Source organism: Ictidomys tridecemlineatus, chromosome 2, assembly GCF_052094955.1.
Source record: "Ictidomys tridecemlineatus isolate mIctTri1 chromosome 2, mIctTri1.hap1, whole genome shotgun sequence".
NCBI lineage: Eukaryota > Metazoa > Chordata > Mammalia > Rodentia > Sciuridae > Ictidomys > Ictidomys tridecemlineatus.
This window is the reverse complement of record NC_135478.1, coordinates 121,301,601-121,318,891: the sequence shown is the minus strand read 5'-3', so window position 1 is coordinate 121,318,891 and position 17,291 is coordinate 121,301,601.

Here is a 17,291-nt window from a genome sequence, read left to right as displayed (position 1 = left end):
GGCTATAGAGGCACACTAAAATTAACCTTGATTTTGCCATAGGCACAAATACTTGATTAAGAAACTTAATCACAAGACCAATCACAATTTCTAAATCTAAATGGAGGGTTCCTGGCCAAGGGTGAGAAACATATAGACCAAATTAGTTGTCAAGGATCAGAAAATACTCCTAAGTTGAAGTTACTGTAATTAAGTGATTTTGCCAAGGTAGATTCACATGTAAAACTAAAACTGACATACTATTGTCATCACCATGTCAATCACAGTTCCCAGAGATGGATATCTGTGGGCTCTCTCTCATCCTGTGAGGAGATCCATGGTATAGGTTAGAGGAGAGTGTGGCTGTACAGTCACTAATCAAGAACTTCAGAGACCAAGCAGGAGGAAGGTCTGATTTTATTGCACAATTACCATGTATATAAACTCAGGCAGTAGCTAAGCAGACCATAAGTAGCCACCAATATAATTTCTGGCCAACTGTCCTTGCAGCAACCAATCAAGGAGCGGCCTTGGAGTAAGTGCAGGTACTGCAACATGTGGCCTCATGCCTAGGGCTGTGCCTATGGGGTTAATGATATATTACTCACATGCCTAGCACAGGGGAGTTCTTTGCCCCTCAGACACCCTTAAGATATGCTAGGTATTCAGTACTCCATGCACTTGTCCCCACAGATTTCCAAGTTCATGATTGTTTTTAACAAAAAAGCTTGTGTTTATCTGTTTTTCACCACAATGAAAGTTAGCTTGATACTTTAAAAATAAGGATAAGATGTTTACTCAATCATCTTAGAAACATTCAAGGTGCTAGAACATTGTACACTTAGAATCTATTCAAAAGCCTGTGGACAGCAGCCATACACCCATACAGCACAGTTTCCAGTCTTAGTTGCATTTAAAAGGGGAGGAGTCTCTTTAGAGGCACCCATATCCTAGGTGAAGGGACCATTCCTCTCAACATCAGGACCACTCCTGCTATCCCTGCTAGACAGCAGGCTCCAAAAACAGGAGAGGCCAAGGAGACAACTGAGATGGAGCCGCAGCCAAGGGACTTAAAATCTCCAGGATCATTGTTTGATACCTGCAAACAATGGACCCTGTGTTCTTGGACATCTGTGAATCTCTAAGGCTGAAGAGCACTCCACACAACACTCTATGAAATAAAATAGGAAAAAGATGCTGCCACCACACTCAACTCTACACCCTGACTCAGTGTGAACCACAAATTCAAAGGGATGGGTCTATGATCTGCCCAATCAGCCACTGAAGCCCACTGTGTGTAGCAAGCTCTTTCTTTCTCTTCACTTTACTTTTGCTTTTTACTCCCCAAAACAATTTTTTTTCAGTACAGCTTGCTTCATTTGAAAGGGACAATTAATGTACTTGCCTATGTGTTCAATGATTTTCTAAGTAGCCGACAAGCTGGGGAATTTCAAGCAAGGCAGGAAGCTGACCATCATCCACTCCATTCTGATAGACCACAATAAATTGTGGAGCATGTGGTGCATTTCTAAGTCAGGAACTCAGCACACCTGAAAGGAACCCAGAAACATGTAAGTAAACCTCAACTTGGGACAAACTGACCTCTGCTACTTGGCAATGTCAGAGTTCCCCCTATAGGACTGTAGCTTTTAGGACAGTTTCATTCATGGCCTCCAATTTCAGGCTAGTCCAGGGGTCTCCTTCATCCATTTATTTATTTATTTTACTCTGGAGTTTCTCATCAACAGTACCATTGCAATTTGAGACAGACAACACTTGGTAGTATGGCTGTGTGTGGTTGTGTCATGCACAGTGGGGTGTTTTGCAGCATTGCTGGTCTCTACCCACTAGACTACATGCCAACACAACACCATCCTGGTGTGGCAACAAAAATTTTTTCAGTCACAAGTGAATGGTCTCTGGGGGCACTGTCTCCACTTGTGGAGAACTACTAATGTACAGTTCGCACAACAACCCAAGGCTGATCTTGCAAACAGCTCTTCAATCCATTCATAAGCTCCTCTCCTGGTTCCTGGAGGATACATTGGGGGTATTGCCTGTTTGAAGAAAAAATAAATCAGATGAAATCTTAATATTTCTTCATATGGATTCTGAATTAATATCTGACTAAATATATACATATGTATGTGTACATATATACACACATACACATACCAGTAACTAAAGAATCCAATTAAAGATCAGTCTTTTCACATATCTACAGTGATCAAGTGTAAGTCTCTTCTGATATCTTAGGCATCTTATAAGGGTTTATGAATACACATAAATAAGAACTGTTATCATTACTAAAATATTACTCATTTTATGGATGGTGGTGTGGCTTAGTAATAGAGCACATGCCTAGAACTTGTGAGGCACAGAGTTCAATCCTCAGCACTACATAACAAAGTAAATTAAAAAATAAAGGTATTGTGTCCATCTGCAACTATGAAAAGTATTTTTAAAAATTACTCATGCATGACTACTGTTTTTTCACCTGCTGGGGAATGCGACCAAGTGAAAATTCTAATCCTACAGATTCCTGCTTTGGGGGACAATGTTTTAGGAAGAGGGGATCCAGAATAATCATCTAAAGAAGAAACTTTCTTTGAAAGAGTAATAGATATTGTGCCAACTCCAACATGTCTAGTAGAATCAGTACATGGCTCAGCTTGTGGCACACACCTGTAATCCCATGGCTCAGGAGGATGAGACAAGAGGATCATGAGTTCAAAGCTAGCCTTGCCAAAAGTGAGGTGCTAAGAAACTCAGTGACTCCTAGCTCTAAAGAAAATACAAAATAGGGCCAGGGATATGGTTCAGAGGCTGAGTGACTCTGAGTTCAAGTCCCATAACTCCCCACCCAAATAACATAAAATTTCTCAAGTTTCTATCCTCTTACTCTTTACTCTAGAGTGATCTCACCTGACCACCTGACATTATTTGCTATACTTACTTCTCCGCCTCTTTATTTCTCTGCCTCTTTATAAGGATTTAACATCCATTAGATATAATCAGCATTTGGTTATACTTTTTCACTTCTTTACTTCCAGTATTTGCAAATATATATATATATATATATATATATATATATATATATATATATATATATATATAATGTTATTGTGTTAAAATAGAGAATGACTGAAGAAAATGATATCATAAATGGAAATGAAATGTATTTTCCCTAAAGAATATTTTGGAATTATTCTCTAGTGGCCCACAGACATCAATCATTGGGGGGATCTTTCAGAGCCACATATCACATAATACACAGAAACTGCAAACTCATTTTAAGGTGTGGTATGGTTTCTACACTAAGGATGGAAATAAATGGATCCAGGAGAAAAATAAAGTGTGGAAATAGAGGCTCTTCTTTATTTGTGGGTACATTACATAGAAAGGCCTAAAGAAGCCAAGATTCTATACTTCCAGGTGTCTGGCAGAAGAAGGATTGGTGAGCCCTGGCTGGTTGAAAGATAGTAGCAGCTTGTGGAAAGGAAGTTGAACAACATCTAAGAGCCAAGATTGGCCTGCAATTGACAGCCAGCAAGGCATTAGGATCTCTGTGCTACTGCCACAAGGCAATGGCTTCTGTCACACCCACAAGAACCTGGAAGAGGACTACAGGCCTCCAGAAAAAAATGTGGCTCATGTAATATCTTAATTTCTATCATAATTTTAGAGTTTCACCCAAAGAACTACAAAAAAGCAGGTATTTTTAGCTGCTAATTTTGTGCTCTGTTAGGCAAAAACAAAAACAAAACAAAACATTGAACCCAACCATTCATGTAAAATATTTCAAGAGCATAAATTGGTAAAGTTCATGGACAACAACTACTTGTCTGAATTCCCCCTAAAAATAGGAGTCTGGAGCATCTCCTATGTTTGGTGCACAGATGGCTATCAACTAAATATCTGCCAAAGCTTACTCACTTGGTTTATTCCTCATCTGTGCTTGCCCCAAATCCTTCACTTGTCTTCCATTGATTTACCATATGGTGGAAACAATCAATACATATGAACATTGTCTTTCAAAAAAATGGTAGATTTAGAACACAAGAAGAACAAAACTTAATCATTAGATGAAAATGTAGACACTTAAGGCCAATTTTCTACCCTCAAAATTAGCCAGGTCAGGGTTCAACCAATGGACTCCACTGCTAAGTACTGAATAAAGAAAAGTTTGATGATCTGAGAAAAAAAGGTAGGCTCTTAAATCTAACTAGGCATAAATAAAAGAGAAGGTAATGAAATCCAACATACCCCTGTCTCTGCCTTCCAGAGGGTTTCTTCTGTCATGCTATTAATCTCCTGGGCAACCTTTGTGGCCATGGTTGGTAATGACCAGGGTCTTTTCATGGAATGTGCCACCATGTACTGCCTTGGAGTCAAGCATTGAACACATAAGTTTTATCATTTTTTTAATTTAATAGTACCTGTTTTTCATACCATCAGGCAATATACACACCACTATGGAAGCAAGCAGACATGAAACACTATTTTTAAAATAAAGTAATGAAAAGAGAAATGCAAATCATCTCAAGGCAGAACACTGACAAACTAGAGTCTATTAGGTGACTACTGCAGTCTAAGAAAATGGAGGATACAGAATCACATTCTATCTCCAAACTATGAGGGGTGGAAGGAAAAGGCTACAGGATTGGCAGTTTGGCAATATGCATCCAATGCTTAGGCATGCAAAATCCTTTGTCCAGTGACTCAATTTCCAAGAATTTAGGGTGAAGTTAAAAAGGATGGGTTGAAAGTGTTTCTGGAAGTATACCAGGATCAGGATAATCTCCATTTGCAGGTTATCATTGTATGTAGGGCAATTGCTAAATAGTTTACTTGACTTAGTTCATTCTTTCAGTGACCCATTGATAAGTGCTATTATCCCCATTTTACCACTGAGCAAACTAGCTTGGGAATTCAAGGAAACTGCCTGACTTACAAGGTGTCCAACATTGCATATGAACTCCAGAAGGACGCTAAACAGTTAGGAAAATGGGTCCCACTAGGTCTGTTCCTTACTTTAATGGGAAAAGTAATTTTTTTTAAATTTTAAACCATATCATATCTATAGGAAATTTTGGGACATTATTCTTTTATCAGGTTAAAATCTTCATTCTATATTAGTGCAATTTTTCTTCATTTCACGTGAAAGGATATAAAATTGTAAGTACATTTTCACAATGATCAAGATAAATATTCTTCCTATTACTCATCACATTAGCTAATCATTCTTCTTTTTCAAAAAGTTACCTTTTTCAGATTTTAAATTTATGGCACACTGCAGCTTGTGATGTTCTCTTTAACATTTCTTTAAAATCCCAGTGAAATCTATTATAATGGACTCTCTACTTGCCTCTAATGTCCTTATTTTCTTCTATCACCACAATGTCAAATTTAATATTTTCTAAAAGTACCTTTCATTTTTTTTTAATTTGCCGTACTTTGGATTAAATCCAGGAGGCTATACTACTGAGACTCAACCTCAGCCCTTTGAATTTTGAGAAAGCATCTTGCTGAATTGCCCAGGTGGCCTACAGAGCTGTGATGCATAGCACTTTCATAGTCTTTCAGTTCAAAGTTTTCTCATCATTGGGTAAAGTAATTTCTAACATAGCTCTTGCTTGGAAACCACTTGAGATTTCAGATTTTTGCAAACCTGTCACCTCCTAAGAGGATAGAGTGAATCTGGATCAAAGTATAAGAGTGTGCTATTTAAGGTTCAACCTGATTTACAACAAATAGAGAATCACAGGGCTAGGGTAAGAGAGAACAGGGACTCAGAGAGATGATCCCAGCAAGTGAGGCTATGATTTCCAATGTATCTGCTAATACACGTACATGTGGCCAGGAGAATTTAAAGAAACTGACAAGCTCCATAGAGAAAGAAGTACAGAACCTGAAGATCAGGAGCTATCAAAGAAAGCCTGCTCAAGTTACATTTTGAACATTCACCACTTAGAAGTAACCAGATTAATAACACTGAGTGCTGAAGATGACATTTGGCAAGAGAAAAGAGTAAGCTGTTGGAGGATGTGAACACTGATACAACCATTTTGGAAAACTGATTAGTAGTATCTAATGACCTGGAACTTTCTGCTCCCAGGTGTATCCCCAACAACAACAACAACAACAAAAATGCATACTTTTGTGCATACAGACATGTGCACAAGAGTATCTCTAATGGTGTTATGAGTCACAGCAAGACTAGAGATATCTCAAATGTTCACCTGCAACAGAAGTGTTACAGTTAGTACATGGAATACTAAATAAAGCATGAAAGGAATTAACTAAGGCTATGCCTAAAACTGAATTCCAACATTGAACAAAAGACAAAAGAGTCTATGCACATAAGATTTTGTTTAGCTAAAATTAACAAACAAGCATCACTAAGTTATAGTGACAGAAATGGGGGTAGTATTGTATTTGTTGGTTGGGGATTGAGGGGGACAAACTAACCAAGAATGATAAAAGTAAAATATTATAATCTGTTAAATATAAGAACCTAGGGCTGGTCTTGTGGCTCAGTGGTAGAGCACTTACCTCGCACGTGTGAAACATTGTATTTGATCCTCAGAATCACATAAAAATAAATAAAATAAATTTATTGTGTCCATCTACAACTAAAAAAATAAAAAAGGATACATTATTTTTATAAACAAATGAGAAAATAAAGCATGAATAGTCGTGCTGTTCCTTACAACAGAATACCAATAAATACAGGAGGAAAGTTGAAAGCAGAAAAAAAATATCATCTTGTGGTAAACATAGTTATAGTTAGTAGCAGTTGCTTCAGGCAAGAGCCAATGAATGCTGAAAATGAGAGAAACTTTAATGAGAAATGAAGATTTGCATTGCCTTAAATTGTCTTCCCTCAGGAAACATCATAAGATAGAGAGAAAAAAACTTCAGTGAAATCTACCAGTCCTCTTGTCATCAATTGGCCAAAATAAAAATTACCATTTAAATCAACATCCTGTGTTTCCTGGTATGATGGATTGAGAAAAAACAATCACCATGTCTATGGTATTCTGCAAGAATGCATGACTTGAATCTAATTATGAGGAAATGAGCAATTTCAAATTGAGAGACACTCTTCAAAATAACTGGCCAAGGGGCTGGGATTGTAGCTCAGCCCCCTGGAACACTTGTTGAGTACATATGAGGCACTGGTTTCTATCCTTAGCAGTACATGAAAATAAAAATAATAACCAAAAAAATAAATAAATAAAAGACATGTCTGTCCTTAATAAGACTTTTAAAAAATAACTGGCTAGCATACTTCCAAAATATCAAAGCCATAAAGATAAAGACAGACCAAAGAAAATTTCCAGATGAAAAATGCCTTCAGGAATAGAAGTTTAGTGGATTAGACACAGGAGAATGAAGGGAAGGGAGGGAAAGTAGGAAAATAGGACAGTGGAAAGAGTTTTGCATAACTTTAATATATACATACATGAATACACCACAGTGCATCTCACCATCATATACATCCACAATACCGGGATTCTAATTATGAAAATATATTTTATATATATTTGCATAAACATATCAAAATAGATTCTACTGTCATGTAAAACTAAAGTGAATAAAAATAAAAAACAGTTTGAAAATGTCATTTGGAATCAATCATATTTTATAAGCTGATGAGCTTAATGTTTTTTGTCTTACAACTAAAATTCTAGAATATGAGCTATAAATTGTGTGTATATGTATTTATGCATCTTACATAGGCATACATGGTGTGTGTTGTTTCTTCCTTCCTTTAAAAAATTCTATTCAAATCAGCTTACAGATTAATAAATAGCAACATAAATTAAAACTGTCAAGATTAATTAACCTAAATACCTTTTGAGCTTAAATGACTTAAATAAACAATACCAGCTTGGAAAAAACCAAACCACCTTCAGAAGAACTAAGAAAACCAGCTGAGAGGTCCCAGCACCTGACCATAGCATCACAGGATGCACTGGAGAGATGGAAGGACAGCTGGGCATCACTCACATCTCCTCTCCCCAACCCTGAGTAGCACAGCAAAAGATGCTGTCTGATGAGGAGAAAGAGGAAAACAAGCACTGGCCTTTTCCCTGGGTCAGGCCTGCTGAAAAGCTTCTGTGAGGCAACCTAAGAGAACCTGGAGAGCAGGGGAAATATTTGTAAATTATCTGTTAAATTATTTATAACCCTAATATATAAGGAACTAAAAAACCTAAATAAGAAACCTGATGAAAGAATGGACCAATGGCCAGAATACACACATCTCAAAAGAAGACCTACAAAAGGCAACACACATGTGGAAAAAATGCTCAACATTACTAATCATCAGGGAATGCAGGTCAAAGTCACATGAGGTATCACCTAACTCCAGTAAGAAGGGCCATGATCAAATTTGTGAAGTAGGGGACCCTCGCACACTGCCAGTGGGAATGTCAACTTCTCCAGCCTACCATAGGAGACAGAGGGGAAGTTCCTGAGAACTAAAAGCAGGTTTGCCCTATGATCCAATGAACCCACTCTGGGTATATATGTAAAGGAAACAAAATCAGTTCATAAAAGAAGTAGCTCTCCTCCTGTGTTTAAGGCAGCAACTTTTACAATAGGCAAGATGTGGCATTCCAAGAGATGAATGCCCAAAAATGTGGTATACACACAATTAATGCTATTCAGTATAAAAAGAAGGAAATCTGGTCATTTATGATATTATGGGTGAACACGAAGGACAGTGCATTAAGTGAAATAAATTAGGCACACAAAGAAAAGCACCATATAAACCTCACTCATGTGTGTAACCTAAAAACATTAATCTGAAAAGTGGAAAGTCGAAAAGTGTTTACTACAGGTGGCATGAATAGAAAGAATGAGGAGCTTGTTGGAGTGTTAGTCAAATGTCTCAAAATTACAGTTAGGCAGGAACAATAAGTTCCAGAATCTAGTATGTAACACAGCAAGAACAGATAATGGTGCATATTACATTCTTTTAAAAATGTGGATGTTAAGTGTTCACCACAAATACAACTATTTAGATAATGAATGTTAATTAGCTAGATATAATCATTACACAATGCATTTATACTTTAAGACATGTTGTATCCAATTAATATATATATATCTTTATATTGATTTACCTTTTTTCTAAAGAGCTAGGTATTTATTTGAAAATGAATATGGATCACAAAAGGTGTTTCTTAGTGTAGCCTTCCAGGATTTCCTGTAGCACTTAAAACAAGAAAGTGTAGGCTCCATGTAAAAAAACAAACAAAAAAATGCTTGCTTTGTGATTAAGAAAGCCTCCCTAGCCAAACATTATCCTAGGAGCAAGAGGAGGATGCAAGATGAATTAAGGACAAAAATTCAAGGAAGGGAAAAAGATGGGATCTTTCTGTAGACATCCAGATACCAAGTAATGATAACTTGGTCTAAGACAATGGATGGAAGGAAAGATAAAGAATTCCATTGAGTAAGGGAAAGGAATCAAGCTAGAAGAAATAGAACATGTACTTAGATTATGACTGGGGATGAAAATTATGATTAGTATAACCCACATTTCATTAAATTTCTATGGTCTTTCTCTTTATAAAAAAAATTTCCAGTTCTAAAGTCTGAGAACATTAGCATAAGATGGTGATATTAAGGCATAGCTAAACCTTGACAGTGTGTATTCAACTAACTGTAAAGGTACATTGGTATTTGTTGGCTAGTTTAGGAAAACATGGGTAGCATACCAAATTTAAAGTACTTGTAAATGCAGATTTAGAACTAAATATATATATATGACACACTAAGTAGACACCATCTGTTTATGTCATGTGACATACTTCTGTAACAGAGTTTTCATTTACTTTGTACCTAGAAAATATGTGTATTATCTATTCTCAAGAGGCAAAGAACAGTGAAACACAATATAACACTTCATGCATGAGTCAAATGCAAAATGAGCCACGATACAAACACCAAAATGTGCATTTTAATTATTTTTAAAAGTAATCTGTAGATCAGGTTTCCCTTCTAATGAGCTTAGGTGTCACAATTTGGTTTTAAGAAGTTAAAAGCTAAATGGACCAACTGAAAACAATAATCATTCTGGGATATCTAAGAGAGATGGGGACACAGGGAAAATGGCTCCCTCCAAGGAGAACACACAGGTGAGTACAGAAGTCAGAGCTTACATGAGCAGCCTCAGAGCATGCAGCAGGACAAAGAAAGCAGACATCTAAAGTGTAATTGACAAATTATTAAAATTGATGGAGGCTCAATGTGAACAACAAGGGGAAATTAAAAACAAAATTTGTATGCAGGCTCAGGGAGGACCCCATCATTTTGAAATATTGAGTTCTAGATCAACCAGGTTTTCATAAAAAAATCAGAGAAAAACTCCTTTATGCCTCCAGAAAGGGAGAGAAAGAAGCATCCTTCTGAAACATTGTAGAGCAGTCTGCTTCCCAGCAAGGCTGGCCTGCAGGAGAAACCAGTTATCAGAGCCCGATACTGTGGGGAATACCAGCTAACCTACATAAGGTAAGGGAAATAGAAACTCTAGCAACTCTAGCCATTCAATCTTTCTTAACCAAAGGGAAGAGAAAAGAACTTAAGCACCTGTGAAGTTCACAATCCACAGGCACAACCTCCCCAGAGAATGAGACCTAATTATAGGTGTCTAGTTTCCCTTCAACTTGTTACCACATAACCATTTACAGCACACCATTTGACCCAGCACATCATATCCAGCCAAAAAAAAAATTAAAAGGTATACCAAAAGGCAAAAATAGAACCAGAAGAGACAGATTAAACATCAGACAAAACAAAACAATGGAGAGTGCCAGAACTCTCAAATCAGAAATTTAGCTCAACTGTCATTCACAACCAAAAGGATTGAGTAAAGAAAACTGAATTTTTAAAAATCCAAGGTGTCTGCACTTATAAATTTATTTAACATTGTACTCAAAGTTTCTTACTAATGTAATTACACAGGAAATTCAAATGAATAAACTTGTCTTTGTTTAGAGATGGACATCTGTGAAGAAAATCAGAATCAATAAACTCCTGGAATGAATAAGTTGTTACAGTAAGTTTTCAATATACAAAGGTAATATGTAAGAGCCAAATGTTTTTCTTTTAATACCAGAAATTAACAAAAGTAGAATTTGAAATTAAAAACTGAAATACTCAAAATGAAATACTAAGGTGTAAATCTGATAAAATGTGTACAAGACCTATTGGAGAAAAAACTAAAATTCCAAGGAATCAAAAATTAAATAAATGGAGTACTATTCCATGTTTCTGGATAGAAAGACTCAATATGGTCAAGATGTCAGTTCTTTCCCACTTAATTTATACAGTTGATGCAATGCTAATCAAAAAATCAGTGAATTATTTTGTAAATAGTAGCAAAATAATTTTCAGTTACAAGGAGAAGCAAAAGATCCAGTATAACCAACACAATATATGTTTTTTCTCTTTCTACATTTTTAATTTGTGCATTCAGCTAAATAATACAATATCAAAGAAGAACAAAGATGGAGGAATGAATTATTCAATGTCAAGACTTACTAGAAAACTACAGTAATCAATAAAATGGTTTTGGGGAAAACATCCACAAATTGGTAAATGGAGAAGACTATATAGCCAGAAATAGACTTAGGTCAATAATTGGACAGAGGAAAATGGCAATGCAATAAAGATAATCTTTTCAACAGATGATCCTGGAACAACTAGACATCCACATGCCAGAAAGAAAATAAATGTAGACACAGACCTTACACCCTTCACACAACTGATGTGGAAATTAATCACAGACCTAAATGTACAACACAAAATAACAACTCCCAGGAATGATTAGATTCAAGCAAAAAGTAAGGCACCTGTTATGAATTTAGTGAAATAACTTTCATTTTTACAATAAAATAGTTAGGTAACCAAAACTTATTTCAAAGTGGGAAACAAGTGCAGGGATTGATTTATTTACTGGGTGAGAAAGGCAGTTATAACCTGCTGGCTCAAGGTTGGCCAATTCCCTTCCTATTGTATCAGTTGTGTTCCTTGATGCCCTTACCCACTCCTCTCTTTTACTCTCTTCCTTACATGAAGGTATGTCAGAATTCCCCTGTGAGTTTTGTTGTGTATATGTTAGGTAGCAGATTTACCTTCTGTTCCTGTTAAAATAGCTTATTTTTAAAAAAAGATATACTGAGGCAATTCATAAAGCAAACATAAGCAGATTTTACCAAATCAATAATACACACACACTGCTCAGGCTTTTTGCACCAAGTTATTGCTGAGTGTATTTTAGACTTGCAGTTTTCAACAGTACCAGAACACTCAAAATCTGCTTTATCACCCTCACCCTTAGTAATAGGAAGAAGAAAATCTGCTCTAATCTATAAAAACATAAAGGGAAGACTGAAGAATGATCCTTATGAGTAAATCCATTTATTTTCAAATGCCACTCTAAACTGATAAATCTAGTATCTATCCTAAGGGCATTTTAATTATAAAACTAGAAAAACCATTTTCAAACTAAGTGTAACTTTTTAGTTGACATGCCTTTTTTTTGGTATTAAAAAGTGTTATGAGTGTGCTGAGATTTCTTATGGCACACTGGACTCAAGGTATGATGGTATGTATGTCCTGATGATGCACATATTTCTAGTAGTATTTTTTCCCAAAATTTTGTCTAGTGTAGCAAACCCCTTTGATATATTAAAATAATCCTAGTAAAATCAATGTGACATAAATCTTCCCTGACTTCACTTCCCTTATGGTAGCTTTCAGTGAAACCTCAGTGGATGATTAAGTGACAAAAAGCTCAACCAAGTATTTTTCTTTTCTTTTTTTTCCCTAATAATGATCCTTTAGGTTATGCTCATTTCTGCAAAATCCAAGAAAGTGAATTAGAAATAATGTCATTAAAATAGATATGGCTTACCTATAAGCATCTCTGCTTATATTATGCATTCAAAACATATTTCAAAATTTCAAGGTGCTAATGGTTATGGTAAATCCAGGCCATATTCCATTTATAAGTACTTTATTCACAGGACAATTACATTACCCTATAATGCAGTGTGCTTTTGATTGGAGAGTGATAAAGTGCCTAGCTCTATAAAAATCTGTTGAGAGCCACAGTCGAAGGGGCCCCAGCAAACTTCCAGCTGCCAGCACACTTCCAGCTGCTAGAAACTTCCAGCTGCCAGCTGATGATTGGCTCACAGCAGCCCCAGCAAACTTCTAGTTGCCAACTGATTGGCTCCTCTGCGGTGATGCTCATTGGGTTGTTTCCTTGCCCTTTCAGACAAAGGAGCTGCTCATTGGGGGACTTTTTTGGCTTCGCCTAGGCCACCCAGCCAATCAGCCTCAAGATCAGGAGGAGTGGGGGAAGTTGAGAGGCTTGTGGGAAGCCGGTGGTGGCAGTTGTGCCCAGCCAGACTGCAGCATTAAAATCTTAAGATTCCAAATTTTAAATTAAGCTAACTACAAGTTAACAAATTCTAGACTCTTTCTACACAGAATTAATCTAATTACTCATATTGCATATTGTTTTGATAACCACATTAAAAAAACTTGCTTTTTATTAAGTAGGGTCCATTACCTTAGGACAACAATTGAATTTGATTACTTTACTCATGTGGTGCTTTTTGCAAGGCACAGTGGTATGAACTAGAAAACCTGAATGACTTGTGTAAAAACATTGGAATGACACATGAAGGATGTTATGACAGTCATTCTGAGGTAGGATGCTTCAATGAATTGTTTTTAATCAGGATATAGAACATCAGGAGGGAATTCTAGTTAAAATTCACAGAATAAAAACATATTAAGGTGAGTGACTTATATGTCCTTCTTGATGCTCTTAATAATCTGGAAAATTACAGAGCCACAGACTAAATGAATGAAGGAGTGAATGAATGAATGAGTAAATAAATAAATAAACAAATAAAGTAAAAAGAGCCAATAACTAGGATGATTATTGATGCCTCCTCTTCAGGGACATTTTGTGAGGTCTTGGGGACATAGCCATGCTCATGCTGCATGACCTTCTTGCTGTACATATTCTTTGCCATCTGGATCTGGGTGGTCAGACCCACCCAGCCTCCCCCCTAGGCTTTGTTCATTCCCCTCCAGGGTCTGCTGTGAGGCTGGGATTCTGCTGCTCCCAGGACAGGTGCTGGCTGCGGCCACTGTTCCTAGGTATGGGGGGCCAGGCACAAGGATGGCTGGGAACCTGGCACCAGCGGAGGAGTGTTGGGCTAGCCGGATGGGCCAGGAGGGCACATGGAAACACGGAGCAGATGGCCAGGACATTCTGGAGCAGCTCCTCTGGCTGCTGTCCTGAGCCTGAAGAAAAAGAGGAAGGAAAGGCAATGCCCAGACAGTGCAGCCCACTGCCTCCGTGAAGCAGGTTCTTATAAAGAATGTAAAATTATGTTTTACATCAAGTTATATATGGTGTTGACCAGGATAAACTTCCATCCTTGGATTAGCAGGACAACAATTATGGCCTATGCCAAATATCCTTTTTCAAAAATCATAAGGATATTTATTATTCAAAGAGAATCCTATGACCAGAGTCTATTAGATGTAATTGCTATACAGGGAATTGACAGTTTTTTTTTTTTATATGTGGGATCAAGGTTGGGTCTCAACTGGTCCCAGGACTGAGTAGATTCAACACTGTGGAAAAGTGAACCCAGAAGTGGATGGTAGGGTTTCACGCCAAATTAAGAATGATTTATCTCAGCACCAAAGTGGGCCTTGCTTTCCTGGTGGTGCTACACCCATTAAGATGGGCATGTACTCTGAAGGGATGGTCAGTCAGAAGCCACTAACAGTTAGTGCTGGATCACCACATTGTTAATTTTGTAATGATTCTGTGGGATGGAAAATCTATTTCCAAAGTCACTCACCACAACCTTATTGTACTGATTATTGATTAAAGCCCATCTTTAAAGACATCATAGCAATTTACTGGTAGAATTTCTGTCAGCATCACTGTAATACAAATTAGAATGTGCCATTAGACTTCTGTTTACTTTCCTTATATGCCATTTTAAGGCAAAGATTAATTTTTTGGCCTCCAAAAATTTGGGATATCTTGTGTATAGAAATGTAAGAAAGAATAAAATTAAGTCTCTCTTTAAAGGATACATGTGCAATGTGAGGTGAAACCAGGAGTTATGGTGGATGGAAACGGCAGTGAGGTCAGTTTGAGTCTCTTAAGTGGCATTTGGGAGCTGCAGGAGAGCTTTCCTGCTACTCTTGTAATAGGCAGAGTCTGGTTAGACCTGTGTCTTGAGAGAAGCTCCCACTGAACTGGTGTGTGTTTGGGGAGTCAGTGTGGTAAAGAATCTGCATCTCCACTGGGCTTACTGAAGAGGAGATGGCACTGGTAAGCAGATTGAAAGATATACATGGGATGTCAGGAAGCAAAATTGCTCAAAAGGGTCCCATTATTTCTCAAGGTCATCATGTGCCATAACTAGCATGGTTAAACTTGTGGGTTTCATCAAGGAGCAATGGGGGATTAGAAAATAAAGATTCACAGATGCATATTTTGAAGAAAAATAGCTGGGATTGGGTGGAGTATTGCTCACTGATAAAGAAGCAGATCCAAAAAATTATATCAGGAATATTTATTTATACATGGGTCATTATCAGGTTAAAGACTATGCAAGAATTATTCTTTGTACTCAGAAAGTTACAGTAACACTTACACAGCTTTTCCAAAGATTTAATTTACAGTTGCAGCAATGTTAGGAGCTTTGTGTAGCTCTCAAGAAAGTCCATTGTTTAAAGTTACTGTTAATCAGGCAGCTTCAGAAGTAATGGAGCTGATGAAACATTGTGGTTGTCTAGCAGGAGAGTTCCTCTTTTCCCAGGAGCAATGTGCCTGAGATCAATGTCAAGGCAGATAAAACTCTTCTGCAGAGCCTCCTCATGCAGGACATTATCACAGCAGCTAGGCATCCTGCATCCTTGCACAGGAACATTCCCAGGCAACAGGCTTGCCACAGTTATGAGGTCATCAGAGACCCGAATCTCAAGACACTGCTCTCCCATTATCTGTCACTACTCTCCACCATCATGGTTAAGAAAGTTAAGTTTCTATGTGTTTAGTATACCAGAAAAGGAGAGTAGGATATAGATTGACAGAGGGCCAGTGGCTGATCTTGAGATTGCTCCCATGAGCTGTTATCTTAGAGAGGATAACCTTGCCACACTGGGGTGGGTACCCTGGAAAAATTGAGTGCCCTGAGAAACCTTGAAGGGGCAGAGCCATGCCAGATTCACCACCTTGTGGTGGAGGAGATAGGGTGCCCAGTGGCCCTGTGGAGTAGAGAGGCAGGGCAGGCTGAGGCCCAGATGAGAGGAGTGGAGGACTGGGGAACTTCAGGCTTTAAAGCACTTAACAGTATTCTGTCTTCCCCTTGGACATCTCTGCTGTTGTCCAGCAAAAACATCTCTTTTGGCACCCAATGACTTTGCACCATGAGAAGTGTCTTGATTATGTAAAAGTAGGAAAGATTGAAATATGGCATTCCATTCCACTTTTGTGCTCTCAGAACTTTCCTGCTCTCAGAACTCATATCTGCCTTTTGGGCCATGTGCCTCTCCTCCCCAAGAGGAGGGACCCAAAGAACCAGACAGAGCCATGGTGCAAGCTTGGGGCAAAACAACTACACTATCCCTAGCCAGAGCACCAAAATTTTGACCTACAATTTAAGCTAAAAAAAATTGAGCTATAAAGTAGTCTTTTATTGACCCATGTCTACTGGTTTAGCACATACCTATGGATTAGCCACTATCTCACCAATCCTTGGGGTTCTTGATGGGAAAAAGCTCAGAGCACAAACCTTTCCTAACTGTCAGCTGTTTAGACACCTGGGAGCTCCAGTTCCCAGTGTAGCCCCAATTCCACCCTTGATAGCAGGCCCCCCAACTTTGGACAGCCCAACCCATTCAGCCCTTGGAGCTCAAACACAGAAATCCCACAGATGGGTGCCCATGCCAGCACCTTCTGCTTGGGAGGAAGAGCCAAAGCAGCAATTGGCTGGCTGCAAGGTCCTCTGGTGCATCTAATACATCTGCCTCAATCTCTATAGCTGCCATGCAGAGGCCAGGGTCTGTGGCCAGTGTTTGTCTTTGGCAGCTCCAGTCAACTTGGGAAAACCAAGGTTCATCTCCCTCAAGCCTGGCAGTGTCAGTGACCTCAAAGGCAAGTGGGAGGACAGACTTGTTCCCAGGTATCACATCGTCCATGGCAGTAATTAGCATCTACACAAAAAGTAAAGGGACACCCAAAACCA